The sequence below is a fragment of the Oncorhynchus kisutch genome, linkage group LG12 (assembly GCF_002021735.2).
Source record: "Oncorhynchus kisutch isolate 150728-3 linkage group LG12, Okis_V2, whole genome shotgun sequence".
Taxonomy (NCBI): Eukaryota; Metazoa; Chordata; class Actinopteri; order Salmoniformes; family Salmonidae; genus Oncorhynchus; species Oncorhynchus kisutch.
In genome coordinates, this window is record NC_034185.2 from 47,493,477 (window position 1) to 47,512,180 (window position 18,704).

The following is an 18,704-nucleotide window of genomic DNA, read 5'->3' on the forward strand; positions in this document are numbered from 1 at the left end:
TCAATTTGATCAACTTCGCTTTCTCTATGAGATACAACAGAGTTTGTCTGCACAATTTTTTTCCACACAACTGTTAGGTGTAGCCATCAACGCTTGTGAACATAGCCACGGGATGTAGTGGTGGTGTAACACCCCCTGAAAAATGAAAAAGAAGGAAAAAAACGGAAAAGAAACAGCACCCAGCCCCCACCATCAAACTGCTTTTTATAGCTATGCTTGTGTAAATGCTTTTGCACGTAAAAACTCCCTAAAACATTAGCAAATGGGTCGATGCCTCCTTTTTATATCAGCTGTGTAACTTGAGGGTGTAGGCTACGCCTGGAACAACAGTGGAAGTCCCATAACATTGTATAAAGCATCAGGTAGCCAAGCCTGCAGACATAGTAATTAAATTTGGGAACATAACTAATAAGACTAATAAGCCTAAATGTATAGATTACCTATATATATATATATATATATATGAGGTTTCTGTATCACATGGAAAAATGTCTAAAGGTGTCACACATGAGTTTAACACAGCTGTCTCTAGTCTCAAGTCTCCACAACCACAGTCACAATAATCAAGGGGCACATACCGAAGAGATGCAGCAGCGTCACCTTCAGTTTTTTTCTTTGAGAAAACAGCATTGTAGCCTACAGTCCATACAATCATCCAACTGGTTCCACTAAATCATCTTCAAATAACATGACATAGTCTGAGATACTCGACAAGAGCGCCCAGACATTGAGTTTGTTAGTTTAAGCTTTCCCATTGGTGGGTGGAGTTTACTGTATTTGCTTTTCACAAACAACATAAAAAAGAGGAGGGGCATGGAGGGAGATATTATCCTGTTTTCAGAGCGGCAGCCTTGGTGGTGTACCCAGTAATCTTTGCAGTGTTTTTCAAAATGATGAAACCGCATCAAAGGTAACACCTGTTAATTTGTCTCTGAAAAGTGTGTTATAGATGCACTTATCCTGTGTGCATTCTTTCTGTAATAGGGTGAACTATAACTTTTTTAAGATACACCGGGCCAAAAAAGACATGTCGACCTATTTTGAGAGGGTTATGTTAGCTAGTTAAACCATTTAGCAGTTGTCAGTTAATTCAGATGTACTAAAGACGTCTCTTTTCTTGTTCTACGGGAGTGTTTTTAACCAGAACAAGAACAGTTCACCACGTTCATACACTCAACTATGACACTATGACAACTGCGATACCCTCATAACCCACAGCTTTTTTCTTCTCACGCTATAACAGTATCATTATTGAGACATTCACAGCATTCTCAACCATCTTCCCCATCTCATTTACTGTTCTGACCACATTGACGTTTTACGTGAATCCCACTGCCTGTTTCCTCAACATCTTATCTATCGCTCTGCTATCTAGCTTCTCTACGTGACAGACATTTCCTTTTAAAGAACAACAGTCTGATACCATTAAATGCATCTTAAATACTTGCCATACTTTTAATTTGATCCAAAGGGTTCTTCATTTTGTTGGTGGACCCAACAACATTGGAAGACTTGATAGAGCTGATGGTCACTTTAAATGGAACACTAGTCACTTTAATAATGTTTACATACTGTTTTACTCATTTCATAATGTACATACTGTATTTTCAGAAAATGCCATTCAGACTTGGCTTGGCTTGTCACAATCTTTATATATTTTTTAATTCCATTATTTTACTTTTAGATTTGTGTGTATTGTTCTGTTGGAGGTTGGAACACAAGCATTTCGCTACACCTGCAATAACAACATGTGTCTGTGTCCAATACATTTGATTTGATGTACAGTACATTTCTATGAGGATGACACTGTTCTCTATTCAAGTGGCAGCAGTTTGACTTTGACTTTGAAAAAGCTCAAACAGCTTTTAACATCCGTCAACAGAATCAGTATGATTTGAAGCTCCTTCTGAATTCCTCTAAAACAAAACACATTGTCTTTTCCAATTACTAAACACTCTGAAAACCATGTCATTACTTCCTTGGAAGGAAATTCCATAGAGCGAGTGAAGCTGAGTTCCCATAATCATGTTGAGAACCTGGTAAAGAAGATCAAGTTGAGAATAGGTTTTTATAACCAGCATAAGGGTTGTTTTTCTTTGGAGGCCAGAAAATAGCTGGTACCGAGTATATTCCTGTCTGTCTTGGACTACAGTGATGTAATGTATAAACAGACCTCAAGCACAACCCTGATTTCGTGTATCATGCAGCTCTTAGGTTTATTAGCAACCAAAAGCATCTGACACATCACTGTGATCTCTATAGTGCTATTGGCTGTTCGTCGTTGACTCTACTACACTTACACATTGTTACACTATGATTTAGAAGGGCATTTTTGGAAAACTTCTTTGATAAGGTCCGAAAATTAAATACCAGCTACGGTCTCACTACTTACTTTTAATGGTTACTGAAATCAGAACAGTATTTTAGCAACTAATTCCAGTGATTTTGTGTAATTCTGTGTAATTCTGTCCGGACCAGCATGAATCTCCAGAATCTTGTTTCCTTGGAGGAGTTTGAATGTTTGGTTGACACATGTTTCTAAGGAATGTGATTGTCATTCGGACTTGATGCTGTGGTACATATGATAGATTTAAAACAAATCTAAGACGATTATATGTTTCTGTAATTGAAATGTATGTCTGTCTATGTAAATGTAACTTTTTTATGGTGTGTCTATGTCTGTAAGTTGTTACTGTATGTCTGATATTTGTATCAAACATTGCTCACCCCTGCTGCTATCTTGGTTGGACAAGGTCTCTCTTGAAAAATATATTTTATCTCAATGAGACTAACCTGGATTAACAAAGGCTAAATAGAACATAATAATAATTCTCCTTCAATAATACATAATGGGGGCGTTTCCCAATTCACTGATCCTGTTACAGTGTCAGAAAAAGATCAAGAGGAAGTGTGAGCTTTGTCAGTTGGCCAATATTCAAAACAGAGGCTAAATTCGGCTCCCAAGTGGTGCAGCAGTCTAATGCACAGCATCTCAATGCCAGAGATGTCATGATAGTATCTGGTTCAAATCCAGCCTGTATCACATCTGGCCATGACTGGTGCACAATTGTCACTGTGTCGTCTGGGTTTGGCCGGAGCAGGCCGTCATTGTAAATAAGAGTTTGTTCTTAACTCGCTTGCCTTGTTCAATAAAGGTTAAATAAAAAATAGTGATGGTGAAGCTGTAGAACCTTTTGAGGATCTGAAGACATATGACAAATCCTTTAAATCTCCTGAGGGAGATTTGTTGTGCCCTTTTTGTCATGCCCTCTTCACAACTGTCTTGGTGTGTTTGGATCATGATAGTTTGTTGGTGATGTGGACACCAATGAACTTGAAGCTCTCAACCTGCTCCACTACAGCCCTGTCGATGATAATGTAGTCCACAATCATCTCCTTTGATTTGCTCACATTGAGAGAGAGGTTGTTATCCTGGCACCACACGGCCAGGTCTCTGACCTCCTTCCTATAGGCTGTCTCATCATTGTCGGTGATCAGGCCTGCCACTGTTGTGTCGTCGGCAAACGTAATGATGGTGTGGGCCATGCAGTCATGGGTGAACAGGGAGTACAGGAGGGGACTGAGCACCCACCCCTGAGGGGCCCCATTGTTGAGGATCAGCGTGGCAGATGTGTTGTTACCTACCCTTACCACCTGGGGGCGGCCCATCAGGAAGTCCATTATTCAGTTGCAGAGAGAGGTGTTTAGTTCCAGGGTCCTTAGCTTAGTGATGAGCTTTGAGGGAACTACGGTGTTGAACGCTGAGCTGTAGTCAATGAATAGCATTCTCAAGTAGGTGTTCATTTTCTCCAGATGGGAAAGGGAAGTGTGGGGTGCAATAGAGATTGTATCATCTGTGTATCTGTTGGGAAGGTATGCAAATTGGATTGGGTCAAGTGTTTCTGGGATAATGGTTACACCGAGCAGTCGAAGCACACACAGGTTCCACCGGCTCCAAATGAGATTACAGCTGCACAATTAATTGAATTCAGATATCCATATGACATGCAATATTTTGAAATGACACCCAGCTGTGTATCGCGTCCTTTCTTTTTTTTTACTCCGTTTTTTCCCCTCTTGCGGCTGCTTTTCACACACAACAAGCCGGCCCCGCCACTCAAACAGTACAATTCCTCCTCTTCGCTGTAATATTTACTATACGTTTGCATGCTGTTCTGTTATGTCAAATGCAGTCAACGGATGGTTGCAAACAAGAATGATGCTGCTTTCCACTTTGCTTCTAAATATACATCATCCTACTTCGATTATTCCAATAGTTCATCCAAGTGTTTTGATATATATTGCAAGTTAAATTGCAATTGCCTATATCGTGCAGCCCTAGTTACAGAAGCCACCTTTTTCACTAATACTTACCCAAGAAGCCTGAACTGTCAGAACCACATATAGACCAATTCCATAGACCCCATGGTTTCAAAAACAATACTCACCTTGCGAATATAAAATGTCAGAACCTCAAGTCCAAAACATTAGAACACTTGTCATGACTTGGTGAAACACACAAGTGCGCTGCATAGCATCGACTAGAGTCGATGAACCATGGCAGCCCGAGGCCCAAACACACAGGAAATCTACAGTAACCTGAAATCTATATACTCGCACGCTGCCACGGCAACCAAAGGCTCAAATCCACAGAAAGCTGAGGTAATCCTGATAATGTGCACATTAGGTGCTACCACACCTAAAGGCAGCACAAGGCTCAAACTCACAGGGAACTGTGGTAACCCAGATAAGGGTTACCAGACTGCACAACCTGTACGCTACCTAACACTATGAGCAACACTGGGAGAAGATAAATCCAAGCTATAAAACCTTACAAAGCTATGTGTGGAACCCCAATTCACTGCAGCACAGTTATCACCAATCGTCATGCCCCTGAACAATAGCCAAGAAGCTGCCACACACATATGGAGGAGATGAGAAAGGGAATAGTTTGAAAAGTGGGACCTGTAAGACATACAGTAGGCATAACATTGGGAGCAAAAGGTGCATTAGGATGTAACATCATTTTGGAGTTTCCAGGTGCGAACTCCAAACAGGAAGGGTGTACTGATAGCTCGTGGAGATCCCGAACACGCTTGGCCGACACCAAGGACATGAGCAGGGCAGTCTTGTAGGAAAGGATTTTCTGAGCCACAGTCCAATAAGGCTCACATAGAGCGTCCAGGACCAAAGCCAGGTCCCAGGTTGGTGCCATAGCCTTCGACTCTGGTCTGAGCTGACGCACGTCTTTCAGGAACTGCACACAAGAGGCTGAGACCCCGGGGTAAAGCCATCAATTCCTACATGACACGCCAAAATGGCTGCCATTTAAACCTTCAATGTGGAAAAAGAAAGGCCCTACACAAAAAGTTATTGCAAGAACGTCAAAATGTCCACCAAAGAAACTCAACCACTGAGGGGTGCAGTCTCCATGCCATAGAGATATCTGTGAAGATACATCACCCTGAGCGACAGGAAATTTGCACTGCTCCTTAAGAACAGATAACGTGCCAGGTTTAGGAGAAAGAGAGACCACATCCCCCTGCTTGATGACAGACCTTACCAGCACATACTGGTCCTCCAACATCTGAAATAAAAACCTCAGCTATAGCAAAACTGTCTATCTCTAGGGAATTAATATGCAGCATTCTTTGCGCTGTTTACCAAATCCCTCTTTCTGAGTAGCACTCCATATCTCAGTAAGGATGCTTCGGTCACGATGACGCTGCAGTCACTACCCGGGCCATGAGAACCCCACCTCCATGTTCTTGTTAAACTCTTGCAGCAAATCAATTTGATACATCTATAGCATATTAACCACATTCAACAACCTGTCAGCGACTCCCGCAGCTTGGTACCCTTTGTTCCGCTGATGCTTTGAGAACCGACAGTGTTTATTCAGAAGCATTAGACTAAGATTGTCAGCATCTTGAGCTAAGTAACTTGCCAGCTTTCCATCCATCAGCGTTGTGCAAACAAGCCCCGCCTCCTCCATACCCTCTACACGGCTCCCGAGTGGCACAGCAGTCTAAGGCACTGCATCTCAGACTCTGGTTTGAATCCAGACTGTATCACATCTGGCTGTGATTGGGAGTCCCATAGAGCGGCACACAATTTCATCAGCTTGACCGAAAGAGGGGTATCACACCTTGCCTTTAGCTCATCGGCAAAATCTTTAACAATTTCTGAGGTCTCTTCACCAGAAGACCCTTTGTCAGCAGTCTCAATCTCTCTCACAAAGTCAGCCCAACACTCAATGGAAGTTGAACGCAGCCGGAGGCAATGGTCACACAAATTGGTACGAGCCAAAGCCTCGTGTTTCTACCTAGGACAAACAGGACAGCACTCCTGAGTATCTTTAATTTGCATTGTGAAACTACATGCCCTAGGTTATGGCCGGAGGTTCAAACTCGGCTGGTTTGCCTTTGTGAACTTAATCTTACCACTGGGCATCTTGCTCAAGCAAGGAAGCACAGGGCTACACAAGCAGAGCAGAAAGTAGTGGATTTTAGCAGACACAAATCCTTCCCAGGCAAGGAAGAATTAGCTACACAAGCAGAGCAGAAAATAGTTGGCTTTCAGCAAACACAAAAACTGATACCAAGACCCAAAACTCACAACACCTCGGGGTACGAGTACTCTCAACCCACTATCATAGACCTAAGTCACAGCTCAATTTAGTAGTCTTTGTGTGATTGAACATTTTGTAAATTCCTTGACACATTCTTGCTTCAGGCGATCAAAGAATTTAAGAAATGAATGCCTGCCCCGGTATTAGTACCAGGAAGACAGGGCTAACTGTCATTTTTCAAGACCGCAAACAGCTTTTGAAGAACAAATCGTTCAGGAAAAGTATTATCAGCTAGCGTTTTCATTCTGATTCAAGTTAGTGAGGGAAGACTCCAGCTTCAGTCATTTTTGCAATTCGTTCCAGTCATTGGCAGCAGCGAACTGGAAGGAAAGGCGGCCGAAGAGGAGTTAGCTTTTGACCAGTGAAATATATCTGCTGGAGCATCTGCTATGAGTGGGTGCTGCTATGGTGACCAGTGAGATGACATAAGGCGGGACTTTACCTAGCAAAGACTTATAGATGACCTGGAGCCAGTGGGTTTGGCGACGAATATGAAGCAAGAGCCAGCCAACGAAAGCCTACAGGTCGCAGTGGTGGGTAGTATATGGGGCTTTGGTGGCAAAGCGGATGGCACTGTGATAGACTACATCCAATTTGCTGAGTAGGGTGTTGGAGGCTATTTTGTAAATGACATCGCCAAAGTCAAGGATCAGTAGGATAGTCAGTTTTAAGAGGGTATGTTTGGCAGCATGAGTGAAGGATACTTTGTTGCGAAATAGGATGCTGATTCTAGTTTTAATTTTGGATTGAAGATGCTTAATGTGAGTCTGGAAGAAGATTTTACAGTCTAACCAGACACATAGGTATTTGTAGTTGTCCAAATATTCTAAGTCAGAACCGTCCAGAGTAGTGATGCTAGAAGGGCAGGCGTGTACGGGCAGCGATCGGTTGAAGAGCATGCATTTAGTTTTACTTGCATTTAAGAGCAGTTGGAGTCCACGGAAGGAGTGTTGTGTGGAATTGAAGCTCATCTGGAGGTTAGTTAACACAGTGTCCAAAGAAGGGCCAGGTGTATAAAGAATGGTGTCATCTGCGTAGAGGTGGATCAGAGAATCACCAGCAGCAAGAGCGACATCATCGATGTATACAGAGAAAAGAATGGGCCCGAGATTTGAACCCTGTGGCACCCCCGTAGAGACTGCCAGAGGTCCGGATAACAGGCCCTCCGATTTGACACACTGAACTCTGTTCAGTTAAAATCTGAGAAGTAGTTGGTGAACCAGGCGAGGCAGTCATTTGAGAAACTAAGGCTGTTGAGTCTGCCGATTAGAATGCGGTGATTGTCAGAGTTTAAAGCCTTAGCCAGGTCGATGAAGACAGCTGCACAGTATTGTCTTTTATTGATGGCGGCTATAATGATATCGTTTAGGACCTTGAGCATGGCTGAGGTGCACCCATGACCAGCTCGGAAACCAGATTGCATAGCGGAGAAATTACGGTGATATTCTAAATGGTTGGTGATCTATCTGTTATCTTGGCTTTTGAAGACTTTAGAAAGGCAGAGTAGGATAGATATAGGTCTGTTACAGTTTGGGTCTAGAGTGTCACCCCCTTTGAAGAGGGGGATAACCGCGGTAGCGTTCCAATCTTTAGGGATCTCAGACGATAAAAAAGAGAGTTTGAACAGGCTAGTTATAGTGGTTGCAACAATTGCTGCGGATAAAAAAGAGAGGGTCCAGATTGTCTAGCCCAGCTGATTTGTAGGGGTCCAGATTTTGCAGCTGTTTCAGAACATCAGCTATCTTGATTTGGGTGAAGGAGAAATGGGGGAGGCTTGGGCAAGTTGCTGTGGGGGGTGCAGAGCTGTTGACCAGGGTAGGGGTAGCCAGGTGGAAAGCATGGCCAGACGTTAAGCATTTCCCAGTTTAGTTCCCCTAACAGTACAAACTCTGATGATAAATGGTGGGCAATTAATTCACATGTGGTGTCCAAGGCACAGCTGGGGGCTGAGGGGGGTTTATAAAAGAGACTCATTTCTGAAAAGGTGGAATTTTGAAAGTAGAAGCTCGAACTGTTTAGGCACAGACCTGGATAGCATGACAGAACTTTGCAGGCTATCTCTGCAGTAGATTGCAACTACACCCCCTTTTGCAACTCCACCCCCTATGGCAATTCTATCTTGGCGGAAAATGTTGTAGTTGGGGATGGAAATTTCTGAATTTTTGGTGGCCTGTCTAAGCCAGGATTCAGACACAGCTGGGACATCAGAGTTGGCGGAGTGTGCTAAAGCAGTGAATAAAACAAACTTAGGGAGGATACTTCTGATGTTAACATGCATGAAACCAAGTATTTTACGGTTACAGAAGTCAACAAATGATAGCGCCTGAGTAATGGGAGTGGACCTGGGGGCTACAGGGCCTGGGTTAACCTCTACATCACCAGAGGAACAGAGGAGGAGTAGGATAAAGGTACGGCTAAAGGCTATAATAACTGGTTGTCTAGTGCATTGGGGAAAGAGAATAGAAGGAGCAGATATATTGTGGTATTGTGTACATTTACAATGAAGGTAACTGAATGTTAATGTCTATTGTGAGAGAATGGAACATTTTAGAAATGTGTCAAGACAAAACAACGCAGTACAAAAGAAAATGGAATAAATACGTCCAGAACTGCATGGTGAAAATAACTGAAAAACAAATTGCCTTTGTAGAAATATAATTGTTTGAGTTGTCAGATTCTATATATTTTCAACACTATGCAGGATTAAAAAATACTATATTTGAAAGTTATCCAGCATTCTGCAGCTACCATCAGAGTTGCATGTCCCTTTCTATGACTGTGGTGTGGTCATTTTATTTACATATGATCAGAAGCATAGCTGATAGGAATGTCTTTTACAGAATATAGGCCTACACAAACGACTTCTGATCTCCTGTACATCACAGTTCTATCTGCAAGGTTCTTTGAATAAGCCCCTGACGTTAGTCTTATAACAACACGCACAAATGGAGAGAGAGTGTGGTAGATGCTTCTGGTTGCTCAAATAAGACTACAAATACACATGTATCAAAATGAACACGTCAACCCACATGGATTCCATCAAACTCTTCATCATCCCCATAGTATTGTGGTTGCATGAATATGCATGTGTGCATGTGCGATTGCATTGCATGCTATGTAGAAATGAGCTTCTTTCTCACCATAGCGTATGGTTATCGCTTCTCTGTCTGTTCTCTTTGTAGTCAGTAGCCTATATGGGTCAGTCACTCTCATTCTCACTTGCTTATAGGAGCGATGTGGTACCTTCCTCCAGCACTGTACAGCTTCTCTTACGCAATACAGCTCAAGCCACAAACCATGCTCTCAATCTCCTTTACCCCCATTCCTCATTTCTATTTTAGGTCTGGATGTGACCTTCTCAGACTTTAAGAGTCGTAGGTCACAGTGTATTTTCACCTCCATCTTGGTTTTGCTGTGCCTTTATCACATTAGGTTTAACTGTAGCTAACCTCACCTGATAAAGCATGCCTCTGTTCTCTGTCAAAGGAGAATATAATAAAACACGTATGCAAAGTCAAAGAAGACTACGTCACTACAGGAATACTGTATGGACAATATGGTTGATATTTTACTAAGAGTGTTTTATATGGAATTTATTATCTTGCTGTCTTGGGTTATAAGGGGACACACCATATTGGATCAATAAAAAACATTAGCCACACCATTCCAAAGTGCTTTATGTGTTACCTGGCACCATGTGGTAATGATGGGCAGGGGCTTGACTGGAATTTGAAATTGTGAATTAGGGGTGGTTGGCATGCACTAACGGGGCAGAGGGATGTGTTACGTTTTCAAACTGTCTTTCATTTGCTGAGAAATAGACAACACCAGCATCTTAATAAAACAATTTAAGAATTATTTAACTAGGCAAGCCAGTTTGAACCCGGGTCTGTAGTGACACCACTAACACTGTGATGCAGTGCCTTAGACCGCTGCACCACTCTGTCCCCTAATTGAAACATTCACTGCAACAGCCTTATTCTAAAATTGATTGAATCGTTTTTTCCCCCTCATCAATCTACACACAATACCACATAATGACAAAGTAAAAAAATGAAATATAACATTTACATAAGTTTTCTGACCCTTTCCTCAGTACTTTGTTGAAGTGCCTTTGCCTGTGATTACAGCCTTCTTCTTTGGTATGATACTACAGGCTTGCATACTTGTTTTGGGGGAGTTTCTCCTATTCTTCCCTGCAGATCCTCTCAAGCTCTGTCAGGTTGGAGGGGGAGCATCACTGCACAGCGATTTTCAGGTATCTCTAGAGATGTTTAGTTGGGTTCAAGTCCTGGAAATCGTTGGGCAACTCAAGGACATTCAGTCTCGAAGCCACTCCTGCGTTGTCTTGGCTGTGTGCTTTGGGTCGTTGTTCTGTTGGAAGGTGAACCTTCACCCCAGTCTGAGATCCTGAGCCCTCTAGAGCAGATTTTCATCAAGGATCTCTCTGTACTTTGCTCAGTTCATTCTTTCTTCGATCCAGACTAGTCTTCCATTCCCTGCTGCTGAAAAACATCCCCACAGCCACAACCATGCTTCACCGTAAGGATGGTGCCAGGTTTCCTCCAGTTGTGATGTTTGGCAGCCAGGACAAAGAGTTCAATCTTGGTTTCATCAGACCAGAGAACCTTGTTTCTCATGGTTTGTGAGTCCTATAGGTGCCTTTGCCAAACTCCAAGTGGGCTGTCAAATGCATTTTACTGAGGAGTGGCTTCCGTCTGGCCACTCTACCATAAAGGCCTGATTGGTGGAGTGCTGCAGAGATGGTAGTCCTTCTGGAAGGTTCTCCGATCTCCACAGAGGAACTCTGGAGCTCTGTCAAAGTGGCCATTGGGTTCTTGGTCACCACCCTGACCAAGGCCCTTCTACCCTGATTGGTCAGTTTGGTCGGGCGGCCAGCTCTACGAAGAGTCTTGGTGGTTCCCAACTTCTTCCATTTAAGAATGATGAGGCCCCTGTATTCTTGGGGACCTTCAATTCTGCAGAAATGTTTTGGTACCCTTTCCCAGATCTGTGCCTCAACACAGTTCTGTCTCGGAGCTCTACGGACGATTCCTTTGATATCATAGCTTGATTTTTGCTCTGACATGAACTGTCAACTGTGGGACCTTAAGCAGACAGGTATGTGTCTTTCCAAATCCTGTCCAATCAATTGAAATTACAATCAAATTGTAGAAACATCTCAAGGATGATCAATGGAAGCAGGATACACCTGAGCTCAATTTCGAAAGGTACAGGATGGCAGGCAGGGTCAGGTCAGGCAGAGGTCAGTAATCCAGTGTAGTGTGGCAAAGGTACAGGATGGCAGGCAGGGTCAGGTCAGGCAGAGGTCAGTAATCCAGTGTAGTGTGGCAAAGGTACAGGATGGCAGGCAGGCTCAGGGTGGGCAGAAAAGTTCAAAACCGGGAAAAAGAGGAACAATCAAGAGACAGGAACAGAGGGAAAACCGCTGGTAGGCATGACGAAACAAAACGAACTGGCAACAGAGAACACAGGTGTAAATACACAGGGGATAATGGGGAAGATGAGCGACACCTGGGCGTGACAGGTGTCATGGACTCATTATGTCCATAGCTCCATCTATGAACGTCAGAGCAAAACCAACTGATGGAGATGTCGTTGGGCTGAAAAACTAGTTACAGATTGTGTCTTGAAAGGTTTCAGTTCCATCTTGTGCTCTCTAGATCCACCCGACAGTCTTGTGCTCTCTAGATCCACCTTCTCTGTTTGAGATGAACCAGGGTAAATATTATCTTTAAACAAGTTGTCACTCAGTAAACACTTATATGACGTGTGCATGTCTTGTAGGATCTTCTTTGGAACGTGTCTCCGAGTTTAAAACGTGTCCTTTCACATGTAGTCACTGGTGTCATGGTGCTGGGGATAATGAATATGGGTTTGGAGCCAGACCTGAACTACGCTTTATCATGTCTGCATTTTGCGAAGAGTAAAATGACACCCGAGATCCCTTTCTAAGTCGAAATGGACATCAATATCTACCCCTCAGAAATGTTTCAATAGAATCTACATGGTGAAAGGAAAAATAAACCTATGGACATTTTGTTTCATTTTGTAGCCTAACCACCACTGCTTTGAAGGAGTAGTTGGGTTTATCTCAAACACCTGATATTTATATTATACACAGCTGCTATCCACTGACAAGCTTAACAATTAACAGCTTTAACAAATACAGGCAGGGCAGGCACCTAAAACTGACATTTAAACAACAGAACAGTCAATACTGAAGAGGCTTTGGCTGAGCAGTAGCATAGTAAACACGGTAGTGAATTGGTTTAAAAGATACGTTCCATTTGTTTTAACCTACACATTGGGATTTGGGACAAAAGGCAAGAAAGATTATCCTGATACTAACTCAATGCATATCTATTGAACTGGTCTGTATCAGTGGATGTCATTGAGGCCCCTATTTTTATTGTATCTTTATTTAACTAGGCAAGTCAGTTAAGAACAAATTATTATTTTCAATGACAGCCTAGGATCAGTGGGTTAACTGCCTTGGTCAGGGGCAGAACTGCAGATTTTTCAGCTCAGGGATTTGATCTTGCAACTAATCAGTTACTCGTCCAACACTCTAACCACTGGGCTTCCTGCCACCCCATGAGAAAGACTGGAAATGACCAACACAGGAAGCCTGAAATGATGGCACAAGCGCAACATTTATTTCTCCCATAATACCCTTAACATATGTTCATATTGTTTCAAAGTCTTATTTTAAGGAAGGACTGGAGTGTGTCATCAATTGATTTATGTTGTCACTGCGAGACCAGTTCTGGTTTTCCTTTTTGCTCCTCCTCGACAGGGAGAGGGAGGGAGGTAGGAAAGGGACAGGCTATAAAGGACAGGGAAAGAGGGGCAGAGAGATGGGAGAGAAAAGTGGTAGAAAAGCAACGAAAGTTAAAATAATAAAATAGTAATACGTTTCATTATTAGATACTTTGTGCCAGAGGTAAAAGACAAGACACGCTCTCTTGTCTACTCTCATTGTTCTGCAAGAGGTAACTCAACAGATAACACAACACACATCTAGAACCTTTCCTAAAGGTAGTGGGAGGAACCACGACGCCAAGCTTCAAATGTCCACAGACTTTGCAAATACTGTAAAAGACTGTATGAATATAACAAAGGCATTAGTATATACTATATGTGCTGTGTGGCTTAACATAACATAACATATGGGCAAAACTGGTTGCAATGAGATCAGGCCTGGTATCAAACGCAGGTGGTCTGTGCAACTCAATACCACATTAACCCACTGACACAGAGCTAAAGCCAACAGTTGTAGCCATGAGGGCTGTGTACTGAATGTCAACTTACACTCTTCAGATAAAGGAACGTAAATATATGGCTAGGGAGGGTGTGACTAACTGACAGAGATACACAGATGCTCACCTCCAGGAAAGGTTCTGCAAACACTCAGGAGTCATGTGTATCTTTGCATACTAACTGTGTCTGTGCTTGCAGTCTTTCTGGCATCAGAGAAGTCCAGCTAATCAGGTAATCATTGTTAGAGAGTGTGTGTGTGTTTATGTGTTACTTCTGCTTTTTCAACATTTAGAGAAGTGAATCAGACAGGTAAAAAAAAAAATGCAACTGTTTGACCAAGCAGAGGAAGTGCCACTTTATTGGACCTGTATCCTGTGTTCAAATTAGTTTTTTGAGCTAAAATGTCCTGGTACTGTAAAGTTCACAATGCCGTTGACCTTAATAAGGGCCCCAGGACCAGTTGAAGCAAAATAGCCCCATAACATCAAAGATCCACCACCATATTTTACAGTAGGGATGAGGTATTTTCTGCGTTATGCATTGTTCTTTCATAGGCAAAACCCACCGCTGCTGTGTGTGGCCAACAAGATTTATTTTCAGGTACTGGTTCCAATCCAAGTGACATTGGCATTTATCAAACTCTAGGCAGTGATATGGTCAGATGTCATTAAAATAGAGTTCTTTGGCCATGCACACCAATGGTGTGTATTATATTTTTTGCTAACCTTTATCAAGGCATCCAATAATTGCAGACCCCACTGTACATATGCAACTGTCTCTGCTTGTGATCACAGACTAATTTCCTTTCCCATCAGTCTGTCACATTGTGTGGTCAGCGCTTTTCTGTCACATGTTACTTGTGGTTTGACCCCACTGAGAAGGAGACCCACACAGTCTTCTCTGTGTACAGGAGCCCCGTCTGACACGCAGGCGAAATACCACTGCTATGAATACATTCCACTGTATCAAACAAAATAGGTCTACTCATAGTTTGTCATAGTACTTCACTAAAACTTCCAGAGTTTTCACCAAATAGGACTTGCATTAGAGAAAACAACAATTTCTCCACCTCTAAATTTTTTATTTTGTAACTCTTATTGTGGTTTATGTTTCAGTTGCGTATATTCCATTTATTTTATTTGATGACATTTTGATTTAATCTCATCTCTATAGAGCTTCTGCCTATGCTGTCTGCCAAAATCACTGTTTTAGTAGATCCGTGTCTGACGCACACTAACCGGCATAGGTGGTGGGCCAAACCAAGATGCAGTACCTGCTTTCGTTTTTGAGACAATCGATCTCTATCGAGGGAGGAGCTGTTTTTTTTGGCATGTTATTTCCATATTTTTTAAATATTTTTTATATACTGTACTGTATATATTGTTTTACGCCTTTTTCTGCCCAATTTCGAGATATCCAATTGGTAGTTACAGTCTTGTCCCATCGCTGCAACTCCCGTATGGATTCGGGAGAGGAGAAGATCAAGACCCATGCATCCTCCGAAACACGACCCCGCCAAGCCGCACTGCTTCTTGACACAATGCTTGCTTAACCCGTAAGCCAGCCGCATCAATCTGTTCGGAGGAAACACTGAACAGCTGGCAACCAAAGTCAGCATGCATGTAAAACCAGCCCCTCACAAGGAGTGAGGGGTTGTTTTTTAAATGCGGTGTATATTTGTTTAACTCATTTACTTTTGTTGGCAATGTCAATTCTTGCAATTATTTCCAAATACTTAATTTTATATTCGCTAGCTGGACAGGCCAATGCCGCTGAGTACTAAACTGTAAATCAATCAAAGATTGTGTACTGTCCATGGTACTATCGCTGCTGATCATGTCTGCCAATCACATTATCTGTATCTAAGAAAGCAGACGGCTGGTGATGACTGCTCGCGAGAGTTTTCTGTCTGACAAACTGCTATGAGGTACATTTTTTTACATTCGTTTGTAAACTAACTATTTAGTTATACTGTAAGACTTTTCTGTAATTTCAATAGTAAAACACTGTATTATGCACAGTATAATAACATGCATGTGTTTTACAGCATTAATGCTATAGATTGCACTGCATTATGTGTCAAATGATGAAAAATACAGTTATTAACTGTTATTCGTAAGCCTCCTGTAAAAATGACTCTAACATACTGTATTTCTTTACAGTAATAGCTTGTGCCGCCCCCATTTCTCCTTCACCCAAATCCAGATAGCTGATGTTCTGAAAGAACGGCAAAATCTGAACACCTACAAATCAGCCGGGCTAGACAATCTGGACCCTCTCTTTCTAAAATTATCTAAAATCTATTCTAAAATTGTTGCAACCCCTATTACTAGCCTGTTCAACCTCTCTTTCGTATCATCTGAGATCCCCAAAGATTGGAAAGCTGCTGCGGTCATCAACTACCAACTACCTCATCCCCATACTGTTATTTGATTTATTTTTCTCCTTTGCACCCCAGTATCTCAACTTGCACGCTCATCATCTGCACATCTATCACTCCAGTGTTTAATTGCTATATTTTTATTATCTCGCCACTATGGCCTATTTATTGCCTTACCTCCCTTATCCTACCTCATTTGCACACATTGTATATAGACTTTTTCTATTGTCTTATTGACTATGTTTGTTTATTCCATGTGTATCTCTGTGTTGTTGTTTGTGTCGCACTGCTTTGCTTTATCTTGGCCAGGTCGCAGTTGTAAATGAGAACTTGTTCCCACTCTGCCTGCTCGACAGAGAAACTGAGCCCCCGGTTTGTGGGGCTGTTCAAGGTTCTCCGGAGGGTCAACGTATAGATTATAGCTTCCCAGTCACTATCGCATCTCACCCACTTTTCATATGTCTCCTCAGGCTGGTGGTTCCTGGTCCCCTTGCCGATGCTATCCCCCACGACATCCCCCCCAATCCCCCTGGACATCGAGGGGAGTCAGGGATATTTTATCAGATCCCTACTGGACTCCCGGCGTTGTGGGGGTCGGCTCCAGTACCTGGTGGACTGGGAGGGGTATGGCCCATACGAGCGGTGTTGGGTTCCGGTTGAGGATATTCTGGATCCCAACATCATCCATGATTTCCACCTTTGCCGCCCGGAACACGTCAGGGGGGGGGGTTACTGTCACGTCTAGTCCTGCTCCTCCACTCGGCGTTCGACATTGCCTGACTGCTAACCACCGTTCCTGGGATTCATCATTACGCACACCTGTTTATCATTATGATTCACACCTGGACTCCATGACCTTCCTCATTACTTCACATTCATCTGTCCCTCTCTTACGTTTGTCCACAGTCACTATTGTTCCAATGCTTTTCGCCACTGTGATGTTCTCGTTTCATGTTTATTGTTTTATTAAACATTTCACCTGCACCTGCTTCTCGACTCACAGCATCTCCGTTACAATAGAATTATGGATTGCCTCTTATCCGCTCGCCATTCCCTTATGCCATAGTTTTACATCTCAATTGTCAGTAGAAACCACGTTTGTTTAACCAAGTCAGCCATATCAGCTACAGCGGTTCTTTAAAAAAAGTTGCGTCATACTACAGCACACCTTGCGGGCTACCGCAGAATTCAATGGCACGTTATTCGGTGTCAGCCATTTTTGCCAGTAATGCTAGTTAGTGCAGAGGGCATCTTTGAGAAGCATTTGACAGTTTTTAATATTGGCTGTATGTCACGCCCTGGTCTTAGTATTTTGTGTTTTCTTATTAATTTGGTCAGCCAGGGTGTGACATGGGTTTTGTATGTGGTGTGTTGTGTCTTGTTTTTTTTTCGTACGTATTGGGATTGTGGCTTAGTGGGGTTTTTCTAGGTAAGTCTATGGCTGTCTGGAGTGGTTCTCAATCAGAGGCAGGTGTTTATCGTTGTCTCTGATTGGGAACCATATTTAGGCAGCCATATTCTTTGAGTGTTTTGTGGGTGATTGTTCCTGTCTTTGTGTTTGTTGTCACCAGATAGGCTGTTTTAGGTTTTTCTCACATTTATTGTTTTGTTAGTTTATTCATGTATAGTTTTCTTCATTAAAAAACATGAATAACAATCACGCTGCATTTTGGTCCACCTCTCTTCCACCAAAAAACAAAACCCTCAGTGTTTCCGTTAGGGAATATGGTAATGTACAACGTGAACGGTTGGGATTAGGCTACTAAGAGCAAAAATAATCCTAACATTTCCACCCCACAATTGCAAGCTAACCAATACCCAAACAAAGTTTCAGGGTGAAATAAAAAAAGACCAGTCCGCATGCTTGTCTCAGAGCAGCACGAAACGGTGCTGAAATAGTTGACCACACGTGGGTAGGCTATTGCTTCAAATCCTGTTATATCAATTGGATGGCTTTTGGTGTTCCAGTAAGCAACAATTTGTTGCATTCATTAGCCTACTTTACTGTGAAAAATGTTTAACTCTTCCAAGCCTACAAGCAAGAAACTGACGATAAAACAATGCAACAAATACATTGATCACCTCAGCAAGGTTTTACCTGTGGTGGTGGAACTGGGGGGAAGTGCAACTAAAAGGTAGTATAGATGTACTGTACAGTAGTTGAAAATAAACATTTTGGAAGTCTTTTTTATTATTATTTTAACGAAAGCAAAAAAGAGATGAAAAGATACTGTGTAAAACTTTAGAGTACTTAAGCATTGAATTTTTATTTATTTTACCTTTATTTGACTAGGTAAGTCATTTAAGAACAAATTCTTATTTTCAATGACGGCCTAGGAACAGTGGGTTAACTGCCTGCTCAGGGGCAGAATGACAGATTTGTACCTTGTCAGCTCAGGGATTGAACTT

General features: G+C 42.4%; 1 long non-coding RNA gene across 1 annotated transcript; it reads left to right on the forward strand.

The window, feature by feature from the left end:
• The first annotated feature begins 780 nt into the window (after positions 1-780).
• LOC116376537 (uncharacterized) lies at positions 781-17,284 on the forward strand. Its single transcript, XR_004211965.1, has 2 exons — positions 781-910; positions 16,766-17,284. It is a non-coding gene; the product is annotated as an uncharacterized LOC116376537 (long non-coding RNA).
• Positions 17,285-18,704: the final 1,420 nt, after the last annotated feature.